Source organism: Chenopodium quinoa, unplaced genomic scaffold, assembly GCF_001683475.1.
Source record: "Chenopodium quinoa cultivar QQ74 unplaced genomic scaffold, ASM168347v1, whole genome shotgun sequence".
Lineage (NCBI taxonomy): Eukaryota > Viridiplantae > Streptophyta > Magnoliopsida > Caryophyllales > Amaranthaceae > Chenopodium > Chenopodium quinoa.
The window spans coordinates 5,695,166-5,720,178 of record NW_018742329.1 but is presented as its reverse complement, the minus strand read 5'-3'; the positions used below and the strand labels follow the sequence as shown (position 1 = coordinate 5,720,178).

General features: G+C 35.8%; 1 pseudogene; it reads right to left on the bottom strand.

Moving 5' to 3' along the window:
* Positions 1-7,694: 7,694 nt before the first annotated feature.
* Positions 7,695-24,185, bottom strand: LOC110691901 (annotated as a pseudogene).
* Positions 24,186-25,013: the final 828 nt, after the last annotated feature.

Genomic DNA, 25,013 nt, shown 5'->3' with positions numbered 1-25,013 from the left:
TCAGTAATGAAGTTAGAAGTTAAAGGCTTCGGTTGTGCTTGGACGGTATGAATCCATTTGGCACTCTTAGTACCAAACATAGCACATGGCAGGTACTTTTAGTGATTTACAACTTGCCTCCATGGTTGTGCATGAAACGGAAATACATAATGCTTTCACTTTTGATAATGGGGCCAAGGCAACCCGGAAACGACATTGATGTTTACCTTGAGCCCCTTATTGATGATTTGAGAAAGATGTGGGACGAAGGAGTTACCGTTTTCAATGCCCATAAGAACAAAATGTTTCTATTACGTGTTGCCCTTATTTGGACCATCAATGATTTTCCCGCATATGGAGACCTATTCGGTTACAAGAACAAAGGGCATAAAGCATGTCCCATTTGTATCGATGACACACCGAACGTGTACGTTGATCACTATGGCAAAGATGTGTACGTGAGGACCCGAAGATTTCTTAGGCGAGATCACCATATCGTAAGCAGAAAGAGGCCTTCAATGGGAAAGTTCTGGAGGGGGTTGCGCCTAGGTCATTGAGTGGAAATGAGGTTTATGCTAGAGTGAAGGGTATACCATGTGTTTTTGGTAAAACAACGAAACCAATTAACCCACATGCTCTCTTTAAAAAGGAATAATCTTTTGGAAGATTTAGTACTGGAAAGAACATGATGTTAGACATTGTCTCGATGTGATGCATATAAAGAATAATTTTTGTGATGCAATTATTGGGACAATTATGAACATTCCTGGAAAAACGAAGGATGGAAAGAGTGCGCGATTAGATTTGCAAGCGTGGGGTGTTCGTCCGGAATTGTGGGTTCAAACAAAGGTAGGGAAGGCAAAGGTAAAGGAAAAGGGAATCGAAGATGGTGGACAAAACCGTAAGGGGAAGCGCAAGGGAAAGGCCACGAGTATCTCAAAGAAGAAAGGTGACGGAAAAGGCAAGAACCAAAAGGTGTATTTACCTCCACCTTGCTACACATTATCAAAGGAAGAAAAACGAAGGTTTTGTGCTTGTTTGTATGACATTAAGCTTCCATCTAGGTTCTCGTCAAACATGAAAAGGTTTGTTTCCTTAAATGGAGAATTAAAGTTGACAAGTATGAAATCCCATGATTGTCAGATGATGATGCAAGTATTCCTACGATTGCAATTCGTGGTATTTTACCGAAGCACGTGAGAGAATTTATTACCAACCTATGTGGGTTTTTCAATGCTATTTGCAGCAAAGTGCTTGATCCCTTTACACTTGATGCTCTCCAGGCGAATGTTGTTGTAACTTTGTGCAAATTTGAGATGTATTTCCCACTGTCACTTATTGACATAATGGTGCATTTGATTCTGCATTTGGTTCGTGAGATTATGTTGTGGTCCAGTCTTTATGAGGTGGTGCTACCCTTTTGAAATACACATGGGTACACTACAAGATAAAGTCAAAAATCCAGCCAAGCGGAAGGCAATATGATACAAAGAATTGTGTCCGAGGAGATTGGGAATTTCGTGGCAGAGTTTGTTGCCGTTGCGGAACCTATTGGGTTTCCCACTTTCCGACACGATGGGAGATTTGATGGTCATGGCACAATCGGGTCAAAAAGGATCTAGGCTTCTCAAGATAAAATCTTGCAAGCTCACCTCTTTGTCTTGCATCATATTGCGGAGGTTCGTTCACCCATATTTAATAGAGCACATGGATAGTTTGCGTGTTGAATTTCCATCAAAAGGGGAAAGGGCACTAATACAGTTGCATAATTAGATGTTTTTGAAGTGGTTCCATGACCGTGTGATGCGTCAATTGGATGAGACTGTGTCTGATACAGTAATGTGGCTAGCTTATGGTCCAAAGGAAGATGTTCATTCATTTAAAGGATATGACATAAATGGGTACACATTATGGACTGAGAGTCGGGATCAGATATCCTCATCGACACAAAATAGTGGTGTTACTCTTGTGGCTTCATCAAGAGAGTTTGCAAGTGCGAAGGATACATCACCAGTTGACGCACTGTTATCATACTACTGACGAATTCAGGAAATATGGGAACTAGATTATCGTGAGTTCAAGGTAGGTCTATTCAAGTGTAAATGGGTCGATAATAATAGGTTCAACGTCAGAAATGACGACTTCACTCTTGTAGACCTTGGTCACTTGCGGGATAGTTAGAACCATTCATCCTTACATCTCAAGCTAAGCAAGTGTTCTATGTAACTGACCCATCCGATCCAAAATGGTCCATCATCCTTCCAGGCAAAAGGAGAATTTTAGGGGTTGGAGAGGTTGAAGACGAGGAAGATATGATCATGCATTTGATGATTCTCCCCCTTTCACTGCTCCTACACTTTATGTCTCAACTGATGTAGACGATGATGCTACTTATATTCGATATGACCACAATGAGGGAATAGTCGAATGAGGTACTTTTATTGATGCATGTTTTATTTACTAAATATCTTTTGCTCCTACAACTTTGTTTATTTCAGGAAGTATTTTACTTTTTTGCATTTTCAACGTACAAGCATGTAATATACACTAAATATGAATTATTAAGAGGATTATATATGAATTTTTTTTATGAAAACAAAGAAGTTGGGTAAATGTTTGGCTTTTTTGGTGCCTCATATTTGATTGTCATTACTGATGACTAACAATTTTCTTTGCTTGTTACTGTAGGTGTGTACATATCATGGATCCTGATAGAAACTTCATTGTGATGACGATATGGATGATGATGAGTTGTATGATATTAATAAGGAGACAGATTTGGGCCAACCGGAAGACCAAGCTTATGACGAGTTGCAACATAAGATTGATGAATATGAGCATATAGTTGAAAGTGCCCCGCCTATTCAGGATAATGTGGTTTCCGAATTTGTAGGTGATTCATAAGGTCAAACTTAGATGCAAAGTCAAGTGAAAACCACCGGTGGTGGAGGAGGGGTAAATGCACCAGTGAACAGAAAGAGTAGGGGTGCAACAAAAGCTTTTAAGAAACCCGGTTTTCCCATGGTGCTTGAATTTGATGAGTTAGGTCAACCTACTGGCCAATGGCGCTACAAATTTTCTAGTCAAATTGGCATACTAACTCGTAAAATATCGATCACACTTGAGTGGGCCGATATACCTCACGGGTTGCTTCAAACATTTTGGGACAATAAAATGGTAAGTATGATGAGTTAGGAACATAGCACATAACCCGCTCACGGGCTTAGAATCATAGCGCATAACCCGCTTATAACACGCACGAGCATAACCCAAGGCCTGCTGCAACTGCCTGGCAGCATCCTAGGCTGGTGTAGCTGCCTAGGCTGCTACCTGGGCTGGTGTAGCTGCCTGGGCTGCTTGCAACTACCTACCTGGGCTGGTGCTGGTGCTGCTGCCCAGACTGCTGCAACTGCCTAGCAGCAACCTGGGTGCTGCAGCTGCCTAGGCTGCTGCCTGGGCTGGTGTAGCTGCCTAGCAGTAGCCTAGGTGCTACAACTGTCTTAATTCACGGGTTTTTTTAATATTTTGTTATTTTTTTTTGTTTTTTCCTTGCCTAATGTGGATGTTTGCGCTTATTACAGAGCGTGTTCCATATTCCTGATGAGCCAGCCAAGAGAAAGTGCTTTGAAGCTTTTGTACAAGAGAGATTCAAAAACTTCAAAAGTTACTTGAGAACGAGATGGATCCATAAGAAAAGAAGGAAAAGAATAAAGATAATGTGACTGCTGCTGAAGGAGAGGAGGAACCTGATAAGAAGCCGTGGGATTTATATCCAAAAATAATGGTGAAGAACTAGGAGAAGTTTGTGGAAAAATCTTCCACTAGAACCGCACTTGTATGTTTTTATTTATCACTAGAGAAGGATACTGAATTTTTTTTTACTACAAAGACTGATGCTAACATATATTTCTGAATGTGTAGGAAAAAAGTGAACAAGCTAGAATTAATGCCGGGAAGAAATTGTATAGCGATCATATGGGTTGTAAGACTTTCATGAGGTAAATTAATGCGACTATTTCTAATCATATTGTATTTTTGATATTTTCGTACGTAAACAATGCAAATAGTAATTATTTGCCCACGTTACTTTGTTGAAGGTCACTACAGGAGCTCCTAAGTAGTAAACCTGATGGTGAGGCATCAGTTGGGTGGTTATGCCCCGAGCAGACCTCCATAACCAAATGCTTACATAACCCTCGTGATGTGGTAGATTAGCTTGAGCGGGGTATTAGAGAATCAATGCGTGCTGGAAACAAGTTCATATTAGCCCCCTGCTTTGAGGAGTAAGTTTAAATATGTCATTCTTAAGTTGTTTGTTAAGTATAGATGTTGACGTATAACAACTGATCAATTCTTATTTGCTGAATACATATATGTAGTCTTCATTGGAGCCTTATGGTGATTTGTGTTTCCAATAACACAATATACTACTTTGACTCTGCTCGTATCTGGCCACCACTGCTAGTGAATAACCTACTGATTAGGTACAGACTGCCTCCTATTGTTTTATACCCTCACCTAAGTCATTGAGTGGTTATGTTTCTAATTTTGAACTTACTTTTCTGAAGTGTTATGAAGAAGCTAAATTGTCGTTCAGTTGCGGGTCTTACATGAAAATATTCGAAGATAGTACCTTGATATAGTGATTTGTTTAATAAACTTGCCTTCCGTTATGACTATGCATGACTAGATTAGATTTGTGTCATGTTAGTGTGCGCAACAAGACAACAACATTCATTGTGCCCTATACGTGATGAGGTTTATGTTTGACATAGTCAATAGGTGCACGGAAGCTCAACACAATGGGGAGGTATGGTTTTTTTTTTTTTTTTTTTTTTTTTTTTTTTTTTTTTTTTGTTTCGTTCGATCAATACTTGCTTCCATTGTTGCAACGAAAACATAATTGGGAAAGTGAGAACCCGAGGTAAAGCGAGAACCCGAGGCAAAGTGAAAACCCGAGGCAAAGTGAGACCTGAGGCATGCCCAGGAAGCAGCAGCAGCAGCCATGGAATCATCCCAAACAGCTGCAGCAGCCCGGGGATTAAATTTCAGTAATTTTAGTGGTACCTCATGCAATTTTTTGAACTTGGTGCGTAATTGTTAGTGAATATGGTAAATAAGTCACTTACGCCGATTTTGGATCAAAAGCGTACTAAAGCTTAGTTGGGTGCTCTTTTGATGTGATATTTAAACTCACAGGCAAAAACTAGGTAATATGGGCATGGTATGAGAAACAAAAAGTTTATATGAAAAAAATGTAAAAAATGGGCAAAGTAGAAGTGGAATAGCCGATTTTGGATAAAAGTTGTCCTAAAACTTAGTAAAATGCTATTTTGATATGATTTCAAACATTAAAAACCTAAGACTAGGTAATAATGACATGTTATGATATAGAAATAGTTCATTAGATAAGATATGTAGAAAACGGGCAAAGTATAAGTCAAATAGCCGATTTTGGATTAAAGTCGTCCTAAAAATTAGTAAAATGCTCTTTTGATATAATTTAAAACATTAGACACCTAAGACTAGGTAATATTCACTTGTTATGATATATAAATATTTCATTAGATAAGAAATGTAAAAAATGGGCAAAGTAGAAGTAGAATATCCGATTTTGGATAAAAGCCGTCTTAAAACTTAGTAAAATGCTATTTTGATATGATTTCAAACATTAAACACATAAGACTAGGAAATATTGTCATTTTATGATAAATAAATAGTTCATTATATAAGAAATGTAGAAAATGGGCAGAATAGAAGTCATATAGGCCTTATTTGGGTGAATTTGGATAAAAACCGTCCTATAACTTACTAAAACCCTCTTTTGAGGTGATTTCAAACCTTACACCTAAGAGTAGGTAATATGGGCATTCCATGAGAAAGAAATTGTTCATTATATAGACAATGTAGAAATTGGGCAAAGTAGAAGTCATGTCGGCCTTATTTAGGCCATTTTGTGAAAGAAACAAACCTATATATGTTGCCTTTGAAATATTTGACATACATTTAGTTTGAATTTTATGTAATATGAATGATGTTTAATGTTTGGTTTTTTTTTTTTTTTTTCCTAAAGGTTTGCAAGATTCAAAGGGAAGGCCTGTTAACAAGGCAAGAAATTGATGAAATTCGCGACATGTGGGATTTTTTCGTGACATTTGATGGCATCCAGTATTAGGGAGCTTTAGTTTTTTTTGTTATTATGAACAATATTTAGTTATCTTTTTTTTATATGTACATTAATTATATATAATTAGTACATATTTAGTATATATTATTTGTATGACTATATATTATTTGTGAGTGTTATGTTATTATTATGCATTTTGGTGTAATTACATATTATTGTTAATTAAATATATTATTGATGTTACTTTTCATGTTGTTATTGTATTATTATTCTTAAATTTGTAATATTTTAATTATTATTAATTATTAATAATAATAATAATAATAATAATTTTCATATTGACAGATTAATATGTATATTAAAACAGGTAACTAGTACTATTATTATTAAGGAAAAATTGCCCGGAATAATTCCACCTCTGGGCCGTCCGCTAAAAATAATCCCACCTTTGGATTATTTTTAAATAATCCGACCTTTATACTCAATCCGCTCAAATCGGTCCCAGCCGATCATTTAACTTGTTATACCAAGTTACGTGACACGTGGCGATTTGTGATAGGTCAAATAAAAAAATTAAATAAAAAAAATTAAAAGTAAAAAAAATATTTAAAAAATAAAAAAATAAAACAAGTCCCAGCCCGCAGCCCCTGCCGCCACCGCTGGGAGGCCGCTGCGCCGACAACCAGTCGTCTTCCGCCATCCCATTTCTAGCGATTCGGCCTCCTCCCCTTCCTCACCACGTTTCCCGGCATCCTCCCCTTCCCATGTCCCTTTTCCGGCGCCCTCCCCTTCCCTTCAACCCGATTTCGACCCAATCCCCTATCCCGTCGATTTCAACACAATCCCTTCCCCCGTTGCATTTCCCGACCTCCTACCCTTACCCTCACCCTGATTTCGACCCCTCCCCTTCCTTCGTCCCATTCCGGCCCCCCTTCCTTTCCAAAGCATCAAATTCGGCATCACCATTGTTACGGGAATTGTTTCGGCTTCACCATCAGTTTAAAGACGATGGACGGGGGTAGGTAGAGGAGCGGACACCGGCCCGGATTTGGGAGTGGCGAAGGGTTTGGTCTGGGCTGATGGTGGCAGCGTAGAGGTGGCTGGGGATGGTGGTGGTTGTTAAAATTTTTAATCATTTATTAAATGAATTAATTAATGTTAATTACTCCAATAATCACTTTAAAAAAATTAAAATTAAAAGTTATGTTTTGACCAATCACGCAGTGATACATGTAAATTAAACTTAATTAAAAAAAAAACTTACTCAACCGGTTGCAAGTCACTTGGGACCAATTTGAGCGGACTGAGGGTAAAGGTGGGATTATTTAAAAATAATCCAAAGGTGGGATTATTTATAGTGGACGGCGCAAAGGTGGGATTATTCCGGGTAATTTTCCCTATTATTAATTACTATTAATTTTGGAAGAAAAAAAAAATTCAAATGTCAAGTGGTTTGGCACCAAAACCGCTTGCCATTACACTTGACATAATATTATGTCAAGGGCAAATGGCAAAGCAGTTTTGGCGCCAAACCGCTTGCCTTCTCCCCTTATGGCAAGCGGTTCTGAACCGCTTGCCATTTAAATGGCTATTGGCAAAGATCCTGATAACCTAGCCAAAATGCTTTGAGAAACTGCACACATAGCAGTGCAAATTGAATAGAACCCAAAGCATGCAGGAAACTGAAAGAAAATTATACCTGGAGCACAAATTGTAAAGGCTCTTCACAAAAGTCGCGAAGACATGATTTTCCAGTTGGCAAATGAATTGGGTCCAACCAAGCCTAGTTACAAAACAAATCATCACAGAAAATTAACCAAGTATATGTCACTTCAGATAAGCAATGCTGAATTAAAGCTGAGTGACCATGATATGGGTATGTACCGGTGTTCCACCAGCCTTGTTGGGAAATGAATGACGAAGAAGATATTATATTTTCTTTGGCTGTTTCACAAAACCGAGCCACAGGGGTACTTCACTTTGGTTATCATCACTACTTACATCAGTCACATCATCATCTGTATCGAAATCAATGTTGATACCATCTGTATCATAATCATCAAGGTTGGTATCACAGTCAGATTGATCTCCTTCTTGTGGGACAATGTAACTGCCATTCAGGTACGTCATGCAGCCAGTCTTAAAATCTTTTAGTGACTCTGTCCTGTAACCACCTTTTCTATCCATCTGTAATTGAAGAAGTAAGCAATTAATAGCATCATCAAGAAAACAGAAGTTATCATAAATTAGTATATGAACAATCAACATTGGACTTTTAAGATAATGATCATTATGCAATGGACAGCACACTGTAAATCAGACGTCTACCAAAATAACTCATAAAATATGGTTTTTAAACACAATGTCCATTTCAATATCTATGATCATATCCGGACTGCATAAGTCCCAAAGTGGCCACAGACATATATGAAACATAACCCATTGGTAGAAACCCTAATCTTGGATACCATGTTTATACTACTTCGTTGTAAATATAACAAAGAGGATGCCCCAGGTTCTCATGATGAGAAACAAATTTTGTTTCTCACATGGCATTTTCGTAAATAAACCAACAACTTTATTCAACTTTTTTAACTGTGGAGCCCACAATACTGAAAAAGTTGTTGATTTATTCACGAAAATGCCACCATGAGAAACAAATTTCGTTTCTCACCATGAGAAACAGGGAATTTCCCTATAACAAAGCCACACTAAGGAAATTAAATAAATTAAAACAACATGATATAAGTCCCCACAAAGTAGCTGATTTTAATATACTATTAGCATATGACTCACTTATGAATATACTCACTATGTTCTTACAAAATTCAAGAATAGAAGAAATATATATTAATGACAACAACAATAATCGTGGCTTATACATGGTATCCTAGATCTTTACACAAACAAGAAGTAGATTAAAAAAACATCACAATACCACATTCCCATAATAGATATCATTTGAGCATAATGCAACTTCATAAACAGCACATAAATGCAAGAATTTTTCCCTTTCACATAAGAGCACAAGAATTATACTGTTGAGCTGGCATTGGATAAATTGTTTCCACGGAAAATCTGCAACTGTCTTTTCTTACTTTAAAACAAAAGAAAACTAATTTTGCAATTGTATTTCCATTGAAAAGTGTTTTCCTTGGAAATCATTTTGCATTGAAAATGCATTACATTCAACCCAACACAGCCTAATTCAAAGCAAAACTAAGAATCGCAAGCAGACAATCTACCAATGATAAAACGCATAAAAGTAAGCTAAAAGAATATAAAACAAAGCATTACAAGCTAAGTTACCTCGACACCCTCATATGTCTCAAAAATCCTTTTATAACTTTTTACTACAAAACGGCCAAGTCCATTAGACACTATTTATTTGAGTAACATAAAAGTACAACTAATCTCATAATCCCACCACATTCAGCTTTTCAAAAACAAGAGAATAAGCACTAAAACTTGGAATTTTGCATATATATCTGGGTACTAGGCTAAAGGGTTAAGGAAAAAACATTGGAATTGACAAAGAGAGCAAATCAAAAGCAACCCCTTCATTTATTGATTAATAAAGGCAACAACTTCAACATAAAGTATAATTCTTTTTTGTATCAGATATGATTTTTGAACTGATAATTCGTGATAAAACTCCAAATTAAATGATAATCTGATATTTATCAACCACAATTTCACAAATTAATTAGAGTGCGAAAAGGAATATTATCAATTGCTTCCCACAAAAAAAATTCCAACTTCAAAGAACAAACGGAGTATTAATACACTCAAATAAGCATAATTAGCAGAAATTTAAGCCATATTAATTTGAAATTAAGTGAAATTAAAGGGTTTAAAAAAGAATTATATCGAGATAATACATTCATAGCATAATTTGCATAAGACCACATAAATTGAGTTAAAATTAACTACTTTAAAATTGGAAAGTCTTATATAAGAATTAAAGGAGTATAGGAAATATGAACTTACAGCGTAAAATAGCCTTCTGCCCTTCTGTTGTCCGAGCCATCTTTATTAATCGACATTTTTTTCAAATGCGTCTTTACGTGAAATCTAATGCTATTGAGAGAGGAGGTAATGGGGTATGATATTAATGGCCCGTGCATAAGGAAGAAGGAAATGAGATGACATTGATTTTTTTTTTTTTTAAAAATTTATAAATAATAGGAATGGTCAAATATATCAATATTACATTATCAATCAATCATTAATAGGGGTGTCAATTCGGTTAAACAATTCGGGTTTGGGTTGGGTTTATCAGTTTCGGGTTATAACGGGTCGGTTTATAACGGATTGAAATAATAAGCGGGTCGGTTTAGGTCGGTTTTGAAAATTATCGGGCCAGTTCGGTTTGGTTTTTTTAATTGCAGTTTCTATTCGGATCGGGCCCTTATCGGGTCGAGTTCTAGTCGGTTCGGGTCATAATCAATTTGGGTTGAACTGGGTCGGTTTGAAAACGGGTTTAGCCCATTTAATGTGGGTTTCGGTTAAAAATAGTTCGGGTCTTAATCAGGACGGGTCGTAATTGGTTCGGGTCATAATCAGTTTGGGTTTAACTGGGTCGGTTCGAAAATGGGTTTCGGTTCATAATAGATCGGGTGAAATCGGGTCCAACCATTATTGTTTCGGTTATAATCGGTTTAGATTGAACTTGGTTGGTTTGAAAAGGAGTTTACCCAATTTGAAACGGGTTTCTAATCAAAATCATATCGGGTTAAAATTGAGTCGGATGGTTATCGAGTCGAATTAGTCAGATAATGGGTAGGAACGAGTCATGTTATAATCAAGTCAAGTCATAAATAAGTTGGGTTTATCGAGTAGTGGGTTGAAACAGATTAGATCATAAACATATTGGGTAACAGGTTGTAAATGACTCAGTCATAACGGGTTATGGGGTTTAAACGGTTTGGTCATAACGGGCTACGGGTCGTAAACGGTTCGGTCACAACGGGTTACGGATTATAACCGGTTCGGTCACAACGGGTTACGGGTTGGAACGATTTAGGTTTATCGGATTTTTATCGGGTTTTAACAGTTTTCGTTTTAAAACGGTCGGGTTACTATCGGGTTTAAATGTAATCGGTTTGGGTTGCTTTCAGTTTCGGGTTGTAACGATTTGGCTTGATAACAGGTCGGGTTAGTAACAGTTTGCACAAATTCGGTTTAGTTCAGTTTCGGTTTCGGGTCAGTTTTCGATTTCCAAAAAACGGGTTTTAAACAGTTCAGTTCCTTTTCGGATCGGTTCGAAACTGTCGGGTTTAACGGTTCGGGTCAGAAACTTACAGCTCTAATCATCAATTAACATATACTAAAAATGAACCTAAAGTGACACTTGTCACAATGTTATAAAAAATTTTCCCTCCTTTTTTTTCTTTTTTTTCTTTCCTTTTTTTCCAAATTTTAATGATTTCCATTTTATAATCTACCATAATACTTATTTCCATTTTGACAACACATTTAATCCAATCATACTCAAATAATTTATTTTATTTTTTTTCAACATATATTTTATATACTATAAATCTTTTAGTTACAAATATACTAACATAGTTTAAAATTAAGGTATTGACATATATCATCATCCAATATTATCATATTATTATTATTATTATTATTATTCCTCCGACTTAAAATTTATTTTAATTAAAAATAGGAATAATAATTTTGGTAGGATAATTTGTATAAATCTTACAAATATACAATTATACATAACGTTTATAAGAACAACTTAACAAAATCATTTTATTATATTATACTCCTCGGTTTTTTATAAATTTGTTGAGATACAACTTTGTCCATTAATATCTTTAATTAGAGACTATTATTTTTTTACAAATAATTTTTTTTGGATAAATTTGTTGAATCACCATTCTTTATAAACTTTGTTGTAAAGTTTAATTATGACTGTGCATGGCACGGGATTTAACCTAGTTACCCACTAAAAAGAGAGGAGTTGGTCAACAAAGCTTAGCAATAGTATTTTGGAAAAGGATACACATACAATGGTTGTATACTCGTATGTGATGGGCTACGTACTACCATTGCTGGCATCATTTGATTGGTTTGCATTTTGAGGTCCACTTTTCTAATCTCCCGTATTTTTTTTGAGGTGTTCCAAACAGAGGGTTGTGAGACAATGAAATTATGCCTCGCAAGGGCAATATAGACATTTCAGACGTCATTTTAGAGACGTCTCATTGAGCTATTAAATCATACCACTGGAAATTCAGTGGTACGAAATACACTCTCAGTAGATAAAATGTAGTCTTAGTGATACTAAAAAAGATTCAAATAGAGTTTCAGTTGAACAAAATATAGACTCAGTGGTAGTGGTCCCGTTAAATTTTTGTCCGTTTTGCACGTGAAGTGGGGCCCACACTACCTTTTTCACTCTTCCTATCTCTCTCCACATTTCTCTCTTCATTGTACCTTTTTATTTTTTTAATAGTTATGAGACACTTTACTATGTCTCACAACCCTACAATTTTACATCCTCATTTTTTTCTCTCTTACTTTTTTCCTCCCTTTTGATGTGGCATACATGCAATGGTAACACCATTGAATGTGTAGTATCACTCGTATGTACTTTGGGTGTTTAGTCAATGAATTCTGGTGTAATTCACTTCATTCATTGGGTTGCATTTTGTTGTGTCATCAAACTTTCTCCATAAAACACCAACACGCAATCATGATACGGTTCAACATTATGGTTAATTAGTTATAATGAAATTACTCTAGTAAGGTTATAGTGAAATTACAACGCCAACTCACATAAAACCAGCCACAAGGACCCAACATATATGTTGGGATGTAAGTCGTATCCGGACCACTGTATTAGTTTAAAGGCACAACAAAAATAATGGAAACACACAATCATGATACAGTCCAACATTATTGGCATTGCATATGGGTTGGATCAGTGCATATCTTATAAATTATAATACATAGCAAACCATTACAATGCATTGGTCCTATGACCAAACCCTTCCTATCCAAAGACAAGCAGCCATGAGCCCATGACTAGAATGAAACTAATTATGACAGGACCATTGCCCTTTTACAAAAAACAATTGGAAAAACAAATAAATTAAAAGTGACAAAAAAAGATGAAATCTTTGTAAGACGACATGCTTGTTCTAAAAGGCTACTTAGAGTTGTCTAATTTTTTTTTTATCTGCCTAATTGGAGCAAAATTACAAAATATCATGTTGCTCCATTGAGTAGTATAATCTTTGAGCTTTTTTACTCCTAGACAACGATACACTTAAAAATTTGTTGCTGCTGCTTTGTTGTGGTTGGCTTTGGTAGCTATTTGGCTTCGACGATGGAATGTTGGACTCGAATTCCTCAAGGGTCTGCAGCAATATCAAACAAACAACAGTTTGAATCATTATACTTCGATCTGATAACATGATCCTTGTACTCCAGATATACCTTTGTCAAAATAAGTGAATACTAAATGCTTATGCATTAACTAATGTTTCCTACAAACTCGTAACAAAGCCAATTATTAGCCTTAAACAGCTAATTGTATTTCACTATAATGGAACGGAGGAAGTATAACACAAGACACACCTGAACAGCCTGCTGCAACACCCTGTACATTTCACTCATACGCTTTCTCTTCTTCACAACCTCAGCATTTTCCTCCAATAACTCTTCAAATAGTTCCTCCCTGTCATGAGAATAGTCCAATTAAGGTTTAAAAATTCAATCACTAAGGATTCAGAAATGGTATTAATGAATTAATCAGTCTTTTTTTTGTAGCCTCTTCATTCGTTCAATGAGAATATATATGGGAAATTTATTGACCAACAAACTTGTTTGAGTTCATCCATCCTGCTCGACGAATTAAGATGAAAGTGAAGTACCTATAAATGGCCTGAATGAAGGTCGAATGAAGGTCCCTTTTTATACGATTGACCTGAGCAAGTTAAAGATGACCATAAACTTGGGAATCAAAAATAAAAAAAATCCAGAGAACAAAAGTTTAAGCACTTGTACCAGAAAGTGCATTATAGCTTTGGGAACATCATCTTCAACTTTCTTTCTCACAATATCGAAGTAAGATTTTAATAGCATTCGTGTTATTAGTACTTCTGTTAGCTCATCTTCTGTTGGATCCTCTGTAGGCCTTATGGATGCTAAAGGCTGCACTTATACCAACCAATATGTTATCCCCCGACAAGAAGAAAAACAATAAGGGTCAAATATCTTTAGCTTAATTTCACTTCAGTTCAGTTCAGCTTTTCCTAATTTTCTTTTCTCATAAACAATTCAGTTCAGTTCAGTTAATTCAGAACAGGCAGGCCCTAGAGGGCGACAAGAGATACACAAACTGAAAGGCTACATACCTCTACCAGCTGAATTGATGACGGAGTTTGGAAGGCAATGTCAGATTTATATCGATCATTTCCAACAGGTGTTCCACTGGATGACTGGTTCCAAAATTTAAACGGCATGCCCCAAAATGTTGCTGAAGGATCTGGCATGGAATTATTATTTGCATGTGTAAAAACTTTCTTTTGAGATGTCTGCCCACCTATCACATAAACCAGAACCAGAAATTAGCAAAAGTCACGGAATTGAAGAAAGATGAAAAGCATATGTTAGAAAAGCATACAAAAACCATCTTAGCTAGAATATTAAACAAAGATATTCAGAAGCCAATAAAAGAGGTTAGAAGTTTGGTAGTTTAATAAAGTTTATCTAGTGAGACGGTCTCATGGGATAATTAGCAACCAGCCAACATGCATTTTCATAGCATGACTAAAGGCCTGTTCTTTTCAACTTAATTTCAGATCAACTCCAATCAGTTCAGTTCAGTTCATAATTTCCTTCTCTCATAAACAATTCATTTCATCTCTATTCTATTCAGTTCAGTTCAATTTTGCTCAGTAAATCAGAACGGGCCCTAAAACATGAAGATGATTCCTATTACCACAAACAGTTAGACCTTTGTAGAAAACTGAAATAGGGTACTTTAACAAAGCACACAGTAATTCAAATAAGAAGAATCACATTGCAAAAGTATATACATTTGTCAATAGCATCATGCTAGAATAATTAACTGTGTTCTAGACTTCTAGTGAATGATAACATATTTATAGAATTTTACCTAATATATACATTTGCACAAGTCGCATGTTCATTATGAGGACTTACCAGCTGATCCAGATCTCTCAACCACCACTGATTGATACTTCTGAGAGTTCCGACTAGAACGATCTGGTGAAGCCAATTGTTCAAGATCAACAATACCCTAAAATCACAAGCAAAAATGCAACCTTAGCCATTGATGATACGTATTAAAGACAGTTATATTAACCACAGGATATAATATGTTTGCTGCTCACTAAAGATGGGGAGCATTGTACCCTAGAAGCACGGATACGCTGTTTTGCAACCTCTATTGCCCTTTGTCCACCAATAAAATTAGGGTGAGAAGTGTTTATGTCATCAGCCTAAAACAGAGAATATGACAAACCATTATAAAAATTAGAATCATGCACACATGTACAAACACCCATTAGTCTGAACTATGAAGAGTGATGTTGTAGACCAGGTTTCTGTTAGATTCTCCCACCATGCTAAGACTGCATAAATAATTAAATGTCCACTGCTAACGGGATTAAGGTAAGGAATCAAGAAAATAGACTCTAGGCATTGAAGTTCATTCGTCTCATAGTTCATCCCAATCTATTCCACTCATTTAATTTTATTAAAGTTGGCACATGGCAAAACAGTTTGGTGATTGAGTTGGCAGCACAAGCAAGATCATGACAACTTTACACTCAATTTAGCAGTGTTGTTCTTGCATAAAGCGGATACTTTGGGGAGATCAAAGCATACATCATATAATCTCTAAGTAATTGATATAATTATTACTGTGGTTATGAATGTCCACATAGATATAGGCATATAGCTACACATCAGGGTGTATAGTGTGGCAGCTTAAGATATGTGATAATACAAACCTCCATGAAGATTGTGTCCACAATCCTCTTCTCCACAGGTTTCATTGAATTACAGACAAAGTCCAGCATCACTGCATCCATACGCTTCTTTAAACCTGGAAACCTTCTCAACTCCCTTGATTCACAAGAGTGACTCATCTGCATCAAAATGTAATTTCCCAAAAAACTTGAGCACACATTGAACGCATAATGACTTACTAGCATAATTATATGCAAATAGACCAAATTAAATTTGCTTCAAACCTTCATCAGTTCATCGCATGCAAATTGAAGACACTGGAGACTAGGATCTAACAACCTTTCGATTTGTCTTCTTATCAAAACTTCAAATGGCACCTGAAAAACATCATGAAAATTTATGCTATCATGGATATGTTCATGAATGTACAACCAGATAATCAACTAATTGCCACATTTTCAGAATTATACTCACCTCTGGAACAAACAATTTATTTCTTGGGCCCATAGAATTCTGAATTGCAATTATGATATCCTCATCAGATAGATCTTCACAAGGATCAACTTCCTTCAAACAGAAAACGGAGATATGAATGACTTTTGAACATTAAAACATACCACCATTTTTGCTATGCAAATACTACTATTTCATAATACCAGAGTTAAAGCTGCAGAAACGTTCTTCATACATCTAAGGCTTTTATAAAAATTGACTGGAAAATGTAGCGAATCCTAGCTCCTCCTGTCAGCTCTTTTGTTGATGTCTCGTGGTTCTTTCCCTCAATCAATGAAGAGAAAGCTGTTGCCAAAGCAAATACTTCATTAAAATATAGTATACAAGTGACAATTACTCAAAACAAGAACTCAAAAAAATTGACTATAACATAACAAAATAAACACTGATGTATATTAAAGCTTCAAGACCCAAAATTTGGTTAGGATGAAGCTCCAAGCAACACAGACAAAAATACTCTCCTTTATGTATCAGAGTAGAGGGGATGATAGGAAAAAGGAAGTAAGTTTACCATCACTATAGCTCCGTAGGATGTCCAGCACAATTATTCCTTGTTTTTCCTGCAAAATGTCATCAGAAAAGCTGGATTGGTAATTGAACAAACAAAATAATAGACTTAAATTAATGATTCATCAATTTCTTACAAAAAGAAACTACCTTTCTAGCACCAATTCAAAACAAGGAACACAACAATACCAAGGAAGTGTCACTATGCAAAAATAGATAAGATAAGAAACTCTGAAGTAAAATATCTCATTGCATACTTGGACCAATGCAATTTTCAGACTAGATGTTGTGAGCATTATTAAGAGCATGATACACTGAACACGATAAAGGGTATTGATTGAGTAATTAGAAAGAGTGGTTGAACCCACTTTGGAATCCATGGCATCTCCATATGTCCTCATTTCTCCTTCAATAGCTCGAAAATATGACTGAAGTTGGGACCTTAAGGCTGGGAGAGTTGCTCTTATATGGTGCTCAAGAATCTGAAAAAAAAAAAAAAAAAAGGTTTGTATGGTGATAAAGCATAAATAAAAAAATCACACACTAATCAAGAGATAAGAATGACCTCATTCAATTTCTTTGCTAGTTGAGGAATGCCACAACGATCTCGAATACTATGATACTCCTTCAATATTAAAAGGTATCCAATGAGCTTAAAGCAATATGATGAAAACAACTACTTTTATTAGACAGTTAAGGAGACAGATTTACAGGATGATCCTGGAAGAATTGTTCCTCATAGTTAAGAGCTTCGCCAACACTTTTATTCTTGTTAATGTCCTGAAATTGCACAAGAGATAATAAGCATACATATGAGGGAAAAAAAAAATTGCATATTACTTACCCACGTATCTATTGCAGTTTTCGTAAGATAATTCATCTACTGATAAAACCGAAATCATACTCGATTAGTGAAGCCTCATACATCATCATACAACACCTTCATGGTGAAAATTACCATATAAAGCTAGATACAGAGAACAGACAACATATTAAATAAGTCGAGTTGGAACATATACCGCTTGACTTCGATTAACCACACCAATATAACCTAGGTGAAGGGGGATAACTTTTCCACGGAGGAAGTTGCAAGCATTAGTACCCCTATCCATGATATCAAGCTGCAGGAAAACATATGCACACATTTACCTTCGAAGGTCGATATGATTAGCTATAAACAGAGAAATATAACCGCGCAAAAAGTACCTTAGTGATGACTCCAATTGTCCTGTTACCTGTCAAAGTGCATGAAATATTTCTATGAAGTTGTCATAAAATCGAAATGGGAGTGGAATCAGACAAGATATTCAAAATAGGCATGTAAATGTTAAATGAATTATATATAGTACCCTTGGGATCAGCTTGTTTGGCCATTTGAATGGCATCAGAAGTTGCCAAATCAGAATTTGCAGGACTCACTGCTAAAATGATAACAGTTTTCTTGCTGAATATGGTCCATTATCATCTTCCGAATCCTGGCTTCTATGTCAGTAGGTTGATCTCCAACAGGAACCTTAGTGATCCCTGGTAGATCAATCAGTGTTATATTCAGAACATTTGGTGACGAAATCTTTAACCTTATTGGCCTGTCTGAAACTCCTTTATTCTTTCCTGCTTCTCGCTCCGTCTCAGCCTGCAACCACATCACAGATGCTAGATAATTTCCCACATTAAGCAATATGGTTGCTTACTAACTTAAATTAGCGAGTTGATTCCGAATGCAATATGTTAGTCAATTTGTTAATATTTTCATAACATTGAAAATGGGATATATGCAAGAAAAAGTTATATTATAGCAAGAAAAACTTCAAAAATACTGACAGGCCTATGATACAAACATGAAAAATTAGATAAGTCACATAAATGGAATTGTATTGTTAGCATATATAGGTTGGATTCCCACAATCGAAAACTACTTTATCGGATTGATAGCATATATAGCTTTAAAACATAAATGGGGTTTAATAATTCCTAGCATATACATAAGTAGGATTCACAATGCATGTAATTTTCTCTTAATCATGAATGAATTACTACTGAAAATTCTGTTTTTGTCACACAGTTGTAACAACTATAACAAACATAAACAATTAATGAGTAGCATAAATGGAGACGAATTGTTAGCATGTATAGGTTGGATTCCCACAATTGAACACTTCTTTGTTGGATTATTAGCATATATAGGTTGAATACATATTATTAAATTGGATTATTATTAGCATAAATAAGTAGGATTCACACTTATTTAAGTACTTTTCTCAAAATCCTGCAAAATGATGACATAACAATAATTCAAACCATCAAATGTTAAAATTATCATATAAATCGTAAAAAGCACCCAATTTTAATTTGGAAGTTTCAATCATTGACTAAATTTCGTGAACATATAAACATTTAAACTAAATTTATTGACACGTACACGTATAAGTTGTTAAATTTGTTACTCCCTCCATCCCAAATTTATATAAGGAGCACGTAATTTTATTTTTTTTCAAATGTAACACGTACTTTAATTGAGACAGAGCAATTACAAACCTAAACAATGAAACAATAATAATACAAAGTACTAAAAACACAAAACCTGAATTTCAGTTCGAATACGAGCGAAATCATAGAATCGAGACTGAGGCATATGAAGAAATTCCCCCCACTCTCGATCATCATCAACGACACCACCACCACTACTACTACCATTACTCGTACCATTATTGTCATTATCATTGTCACTAGTACTCGCTTTGACAGTACGACGCTCAAGCTGTAAAATAAGAGGACGACGAGTGCAAATATCGGAACCACGAGGAAGAAAGTCACGACCAACAAGCGATTCGAGAACACTAGACTTGCCACTACTTTGACTACCAACAACAGCAACATGAGGGAGAGGGATTTTAGAGAGTTCGTCAGAACCGAGTGGCGAAAGAATGTCTTGAAGTTTGTTTATTATTGGGATTACTGATGATCCTATTGATGGTAATGGTTTTCCTGCATTATTATTATTATTATTATTATTATTATTATTATTATTATTATTATTATTATTATTATTATTATTATTATTATTATTATTATTATTATTATTATTATTATTATTATTATTATTATTATTAAGAGGTGTTGAAGAAGTAGTAGTATTTGATTCTTTCTTTTGTTGCTGTTTGGTTGTTCGAGATTGAGATTGGCCTGCCATGGTGAAAAGAAGAATGATAGGAGAATTTTGTGATTTTTTTTTATTAGGGTTTTTTGAGAGAGGAGGGTTTTAATCTTTTTGCTTTACTTAATACTCCGTGATGAGTTTCCCGCTTAAACTCATTGGAATTTGTCCTTTTATTTTTTTTATTTTTTGAGAGTTGGGTATGGGAAAATAATGGTACGAATTTATAATCCCTTGTTTGTTTTGTGGGAAGGGGAATAAATATAGGGATTGAGAATGGGTTGGAGACGGTGGTCTCACTTACAAGAATACAAGGGCGTGTTCGGTGTCAACTTTTGAGTAGCTTTTAGGTACGAAGTAGCTTTTAGAGGTTTGACTTTGTCAAACCATCACTTAACAAAAAATGTTAGTGTTTGGCAAAGTAGTGGTTATGGTAGCTTTTAGGGGTAGAAGTAGCTTTTATAAAAATTTAAAAGTATTAGCTTTTGAAAGTAGAGGTAGCTGTTGAAAATTTAATCTATAGTTTTAAAAATAAAATATTATTTTTATACGTAACATCTAGTCAGCCGCTACTTTACCGAACACTCATACCTAAATTATCTATATTCACAACTGACAGGTTGTTGGCAGCTAATAGCTACTTACACAGCTAACAACTACATTCATAGTTAACAGCTACATTCACAACTATATTTTGCCGAACACGCCCTTGCACTCTAAACTCTCGCTTAGATGGCAACATATAAATTGTATTTTATGCTCTTGCTTAGGAGCTATCATTTAACTCGCAGTTTCACCTTTTTCTTGGATGGTTCTATCATAGTCGTCGACTATAGACGACTATGGTCGGGTACAATATGAGAATAAATTTGAACCGTTAGCTTTCGAATATTACATTTTTAAAAAATTAAAAAATTTAAGTTACACATTATTTAAGTCCCTCAGTAAGCAAAGTGTTGTTTGGTTCATTACTTTTAGAGGGTAATTTTTTTCCCCATGTTATAGTATTATAATATATAAACAATCGTTCAAAGTTATAAAATTGAAGTGAGTCTTCCAAAGTAATTTTTTTTTAAAAAAAAAATTAACATTTGTACAAATTCATCCCCATTTTGATAACTTCATCCATTTTTAATGGGGACTTCATCCTTCATCCTTCATTTTTAATGGGAATTCATCTTCATCCTTCATTATTCATCCAAAATATAATCATAAATCATCAAAGTACATACGTAATCAATGATAATGTATAATAATCTCCAATGCTTTATTTTTTTTACTTGTATAAACCATAGTTTGTAATCAATTTAATCTGTATAAAATAATCATGAGTAAGAATTTTATTTTAAAGTTTTGGGATTAATTGTGTGGTATGGTGCATTTTGTGTTTTAATTTTTATTAGTCATATAAATTCGTGAGTAACCATCTGCTATTATTGAATGTTGAAGCTATGTGCATAATTTTAAGTTTTCAACGGATAAAAAGAAAATAAAATTTTCCTCAATTTTTTTGTTCTTTTAAGAAAATTAAAAATTGAAAGACGTTGTGGGGCAGCGTTATAGATGGTGTGATTTCTCCATATGTACTCTCGGACTCTTTTTCCCTTAATAATTAAATGCACTAGCTCGGTGTTCACAAAACAAAAAGTAATTAATTTATTACTTTCTTTCTTTTAAAAAATAATCCTACTAACCGTTATTTTGGGGATATTTAGTGGAACGCTAAATATCTCCCTTGAATCTTCAAGTAACGCCCCCATGTATAACCTAAAAATACGTTTCTACCCTTGTTATGAAAATAATCAAATTTACCTCAAATTTTTTATTATCCTTGATAAGTGTTTTATTTGTCCACTTATCATGGCATTTTAAACACGATTTATACTCTTTCCCCTACTATAATCCCTTTTCCTAACTCCTTTTATGCTAATTTGCATCTTTTGGCTTTCCCGTTTTCTTTTTGTGTGTGTGCTCGTGTTTGTAGGTGCAATGAGAATGTAGCTAAGTAGCACAAGCTTGAAGACTTTCTTGAGGGACCTTGCACCAGGAAGGAGCGGGCGTGCACCTAGAAAGGAGCGGCCGCTCCTAATCCCAGCATCACATTATTCCTCCCTTGCTCCAAGCAGGAGCAGGCATGCATCCCAGAAGGAGCGGGCGCTCCTCTCTGATCCCAACATTTTGCCATCTCCTGCACCACTAGGAGCGGGCGCGCAGAGAAGCCAAGAGCGGGCGCTCCTACTTACTGGAGCGGGGGCTCCTCCTGCTCTGAAGCTTGATTTTTTATGGATTTTATAATGTAATTTTGAGGCATATAAATAGGACGCTTGACTTCAGTTTTGAGGACCTTCTTCCTCCTTAACTCTTCTAGACTTATTCTCTTAATTAGTTCATAGTTTTCCTCTCCCTTAGTTTAGTTTCTCAAAAACTCAATCATTTGTAAGAATTATTAGAAGTTTGTTTCATCAATTTCAATAATTTCTCAACCTTGAAGCTTATTAAGTAATCTCTTTTCTCTATCTCTTGCTCTTAATTTTCAATTTTAATTGTTTTGAGTTGATAATTTCTCCCTTAATCTTGCTTATTTGTTCTTGCATGTTTAATCCATTCTTGTTCTATCTCTTTCCTAGCTTATTTGAATTCATGAAAACCCCAGATTTAATTTTTAGAGTAATTTTCACCATAGTTAGTGAGTAGTCTCTTAGTTAGGGGTTGGGTGAAAACCCCACCAAACTATGGTTGATTAACTTGGAATTGTTCATGTTCTACCTTGGATTGATGGTTGTTTGTGCTTGACTTGATTATTGCATGTGTATTTTGATGGCCACTTCATCTCCCTCTTCTCACATCGAAAAATGGAGTTTTGGGGTGCAGTGAGTCCTTTTTTGTGCAATTGGATTATGCTACTTTCATGATTGTGGATGTTTGGTTTCATTGAGTAGGATGCTTTAGTGTGGTAATTAGGTGAGATATCCCAATTATTTGTGCCTAATACTAGTTCGGAACGATCGAGAGACAAACTCGAGCTAGAAACCCACTTCCTATCCTTGAGACTTAATCCTTGCCATGTTAATGCTTAATTTAAGGAGTACTTATGTTGTGACTTTGAGATAAGACAATGTTAAGTTCCTATTCTATCTTCCATGTGTGCTCATGATTTGTACTTGTTGTTGATTCCTTGGTTTTGGTTGGTGTTGAATCCCGTTTCCCCTAGCGTTCCTTTATATAATAGTTAACCTATCAAAACCCAATTTGTGACCGAATTAGCTTACAACTGTTTCATACTCTTGGTGTTCTTGACCCATTCCCTGTGGATACGATCCTTTACTTACCCTAGAGTTGTCTTAGGTTTGTTTAGGTAGAAATATTGTTTGGTTTTAGGGTGATTGTACAACGACCGATTATTCCTCTACCAAAATGGCGCCGTTGCTAGGGAATGGCATTAAGCATTGAGTTACTTATGAGATATGTGAGACTAGTTCATTTATATAGCTTTATTATTTTTTGTTTTCTTTGACTAACCTACTAATCTCCCATCTAGTCTTATTTGTTTATGCCCAAACGCAGCAATAAAACACTTCCTCTTATGCCGTTGAACCTCGAGCTTGAAAAGGTTGTGAGGGAAAATCGAAGAGAAAAGAGGTCGATAGATAGCGGTGCTACTTCAAGTGAGCCACAAGTTGAGGTTGAGTCTGATCATTCTAGTTCTAGTGGAGGCACCATTCCATTAGAATCACCAAGGACAAATTCTCCAACTTATCCGCCATTTCGACATGGCTCAACCAAACAAAACTTTTGAGAGAATTTGGTGTCCCTCCACCATATCAAGAAGCGAGCGGGATTGTTACTCCTACCACCGAGGCAAATAATTTTGAGATAAGACCCGCCTTTATCACCTTGATCGAGGGCCATCAATTTTCCGGGGCCAAGCATGAGGATCCCATTGCACATCTTAAGCAATTCACACGGTATTGTAGCACCGTGAAGGCAAATGGGGTGACTCCGGAATACATCCTTCTAAGTATGTTCAAATTTTCTCTCACGGGAAGTGCAAGTGATTGGCTTGATAGGTTGACTCCGAACTCATTGACAACTTGGAATGAGGTAACTTCGTCATTTCTTGGGAGGTTCATACCTCTTGGAAGAACGGCGGAGTTGAGATCCAAAATTTCAAATTTCCAACAAGAACCCGATGAGTCAATCTATGATGCTTGGGAAAGATACAAGAGCTACCAAAAACAATGCCCACATCATGACATGGAAGATTGGCTCTTATTACATGGGTTCTATAGGGATCTCTTGAGGGCGGATTGCATACTATTGGATGGATCATCGGGTGGTCCACTCATGAACAAGCCACCATTGGAAGCACTCAAAATCATCGAAGAGGTGGTGCAAAACTACACCGATTGGAGTCATGATGAGAGGAACTCCACTAAAAAAGGAGGAAGGTATGAGGTTAGTGATATCAATATGCTTTGCTCAAAATTAGATGTCTTGTCCTCTAAATTTGATCAAATGCAATCTTCTCCCCCTCCCATTTCCCCTCTCCAAAACTCACATGCATCTAATTCTTCAAATGATAATATTCTATGCAATTGGTGTCTTGTGAAGTGTGTGGTGGTGAAGACCATATGTCTTCGGAGTGTCCCTTGTTGAATTGTTCCCCTTCCCCTTCTATGGAACAAGTTAATAATGTGCATGCTAACCCTAGGTTTGACCCCTACTCCAACATCTATAATGAGGGATGGAAACATCACCCCAATTTTGGTTGGAGAA